General features: G+C 40.6%; 1 pseudogene and 1 gene segment (V, D, J or C); one reads left to right on the forward strand and one right to left on the reverse strand.

Annotated features, from left to right (window-relative positions):
- LOC104982070 overlaps positions 1-93 on the reverse strand; it is a 1,127-nt pseudogene extending 1,034 nt beyond the window's left edge.
- Positions 1-3,721, forward strand: part of LOC104981963 — a 916,007-nt gene that overhangs the window by 596,814 nt on the left and 315,472 nt on the right.

Here is a 3,721-nt window from a genome sequence, read left to right on the forward strand (position 1 = left end):
GATATACATAGTTTGGACTTTCTTGCCCTGAGGTAGGGCCATGTACACCTGCTTGATGCCTTTGTTCAAGTGGGAGCTCGCCAAGGTAGCCATGGTGGAAGGTATTCTGGGCACCGAGCAAGCAGGCGGGCAGGCAGCGAGAGCCAGGTGAGGAGAAGAGAGGCAAGGAGGCCGGGGGTGCTGCTTAGACAGCCTGCTCTTCTCCCATTCTAGGCTCTGCCTGTTTGTTCAATAAATATTTATTGAGGGACTATTTTGGACCAGACAAGAGCCTAGACATTGTGTACACAAAAATAAACAAGGCAAAGTCCCTCCACCCATGAAGCTTATATCAGTATGATGCAGAGAGGGACATAAGAAATACAGGAATAAACAAATTCACTCATTCCACCAATATTTACCAAGCACTTATTATGTATCGAGTATGTTCTAAGTCCAGAAGATATAGCAATGAACAAAATAAACAAAAAAGCTTCTCCCATTGAATTAATGTTCTAGTGAGTAAATGAACAAGGTAAACCATATCTTATGAATGTTCAGAGGAAAATAAAAGAAAGTGATAAGACAGAGCAAGAGTGGAGAACACTTTCATTGACTGGTCAGGGAGAAAAGTCTCTGATATTTAGGCTGGCATTCAAATGAAAAGAAAGAACAGGTCCTGCTAAGAAATGGGGAGAAAGGATTTGGGTATAGGGAAAGCAAATAAAAAGCTTTAAAATGGGAGAAAGTCTGGAATTTTCCAGGACTAGGAATGAGACGAGCAGAGTGAATGAGAAAGAAGTTGGTGTGAGATGTTTCCTTGAGGTGTCACATAGATGCTTACAAAAGCCATGGTGAGTAAGACTGGGATATCTACTAATAATTATAATGAGAAGCTGCTGGAAAATGTAAATAGGCCAGTGACATGGTTTCATTTACCTTCTTCAAAAACATTACTTGGTTCTGGTATGGAAAGTAGATAAAGAGAGGCAGGGAGGCAGAAGTAGCAGAGGGTAGGGGGGAGGAGACCATTTAGTAGACTGTTGAAATATTGAAATAATCCTTGTAAAAAGATAGTGATTTGGACTAGGATGAAAAAAAAGGAGATGAAAAGAAATATGCAAATATGAGACATATTTGACAGTGAAATTAACAGAACTAATTTATGGTTTAAGTGAGTGAGAAGGAAAAGAAAAAGGAGCAGAACTAAGAATGATTACTTGATGTGTGTCCTAAGCAATCAGGTACATTTTGATGTGACCTCCAGACATAGGTAAGACTCAGTTCAGTTCAGTTCAGTTGCTCAGTCATGTCCAATTCTTTGCAAATCCATGGACTGCAGCACACCAGGCCTTCCTGTCCATCACCAATTCCCAGAGTTTACTCAAACTCATGTCCATTGAGTCAGTGATGCCATCCAAACACCTCATCCTCTGTCGTCCCCTTCTTTTCCCGCCTTCAATCTTTCCCAGCCTCAGGGTCTTTTCCAGTGAGTCAGTTTTTCAAATCAGGTGGCCAAAGTATTGGAGTTTCAGCTTCAACATCAGTCCTTACAATGAATATTCAGGACGATTTCCTTTAGGATGGACTGCTTGGATCTCCTCGCAGTCCAAGGGACTCTCAAGAGTCTTCACCAACACCACAGTTTAAAAGCATCGGTTCTTCAGTGCTCAGCTTTCTTTTTAGTCCAACTTTCACATCCATACATGACTACTGGAAAAACCATAGCCTTGAATAGACAGACCTTTGTTGGCAAAGTAATGTCTCTTCTTTTTAACATGTTGTCTAGGTTGGTCATAACTTTTCTTCCAAGGAGCAAGTGTCTTTTAATTTCATGGCTGCAGTAACCATCTGCAGTGATTTTGGAGCCCAAAAAACTGGAACAGGTTTGAAGGGAAATTACGATTTATATTTTAGCCATACTGGGTTTATGATACCCATTAGAAATCTAAATGAAGATGCCATAGAGAATGTTCAATAAATGAGTCTGGAACTTAAAAAAGAGATCAGGGATAGATCTAAAACTTCAGCTGTCATTGACATGTAGACAGCATGTAAAACCAAGGGACATGGGGAGATAGATTTTCTGGGAATAAATAGAGTTACTGAAGAGATGAGAACTTGAATCAGATTTGGGTACTATGACACAAAGGTGAGCAGAAAAGGGAAAAAACGCAGCAAAGAGGACCAAGAGGTAGTGACCATATGGCAGGGGAAAATCAAAAGAGCCAAGAGAGGGACGTGTATAACTGAAAGAGGGGACTGCCGAGAGGTTGAGCAAGATAATAATAAAGGTGACCACTGGATTTGCAGCAAGGGAGTTCTAGTGCATTCGGCAGAAACAGTATCCTGAGTTGGGAGGATGGACAATGAATTGAAATTGGTTAAACAAAAATAATGTGGCACAATTGGTAAAGAATCCACCTGCCGATGCAGGAGACACCAGAAACACAGGTTCAATCCCTGGGTCAGGAAGATCTCCTGGAGTAAGAAATGGCAACCCACTCCGGTATTCTTGCCTGGAAACTTCCATGGACAGAGGAACCTGGTGGGCTACAGTTCATGGGGTCGCAAAGAGTCGGACACAGCTGAGTACACAAGAAATAAGGAGTTAATGGGAAGTAAAGCTATAGAAGCAGAGAAGATAGTTCATTTGAGAAATTGTGTTGGGAAAGAAAGCAGGTAAGTGATAGTTGAGAACGAAACAGGTGAGGGAGCAGTTTGTTGTTCTTTTGGTTGGTTTGTTCGTAGAACAGTAGACAACAGGGAACATTTTCAAAAGGGAAAACTGTTTTAAGGTGTTCCTTTACTGTTACTATTGATAGAAACTCATATCTAATTTATAAAACTAAAGATGTTCATGGATTAAATCACTAAATAAATGTAAATGATTCACTTGCAAAAGAGTGACCTCTGGGGGATTGCCTACATTCTTACTTGTAATTTAACTGTGTTTTCTGCATTAGCCCTGAAGTTTGAGTAGCTCAAGTTTAAATTTTTTTAGCTGAATTAGCGTATGTCCTGGTTACATACCTTAAGGCAACACCTAAATCTCTCCTAGTGCAACAAATGTTTGAAAAATTAATGATGACTATGGGAAGACTAATATTGTATCAGCCAAAGTGAAGTTCTGGGCGAAAGGAGACATTTTCAGTCATTCTCCAATAAAGGTCATGAAGTTTCTCTTTTTCTAAATAAATTCAAGGTAGCACTTCAGAATTATATTTACCCTCATTGAAGTCACTGCAGTTGAAAGGAAAGATGCAAAAGAAGTATAGACCAAGCAATCACTGCTCCCCCAGTGTCTGTCACACAGGATGAGACAAGAACCCCAGAGACCCCAGGCCCCACAAGCAGTGCCTGCCCATGGCACTACTCCAGAGAGCGCCAATAATATTTTATTCTGTGTCATGGCAGCTTCTGGAATTTTGCAACAGAAAGGCCAAGTCATCCAGACACTGTTGACCCTAAGACTGTAGCCCACAATCCTAGAAAAGAACTTAAAATCCACAGCTGCTGTGTACTCACTCGTTGCAGCTTGTGTCTTTCTTCCCACTGACTCCTGTCCAGGTTTGGATTCACTACTGCTAAACTAGATGTTTCTTTTCTTTGAAGTATTATTTCAGAGCAGAGCTTTGTGATGACTTGAAGTGTGTCTGTGTATGTGTATGTGACCTTCATTAATATTTCATAACGAATTCCCACTCTATTCTGACTTTTTTTAAAAGGTTCAGATCAGGAA

Source organism: Bison bison, unplaced genomic scaffold (assembly GCF_000754665.1).
Source record: "Bison bison bison isolate TAMUID 2011002044 unplaced genomic scaffold, Bison_UMD1.0 scf7180017864526, whole genome shotgun sequence".
In the NCBI taxonomy this organism is placed as follows: Eukaryota; Metazoa; Chordata; class Mammalia; order Artiodactyla; family Bovidae; genus Bison; species Bison bison.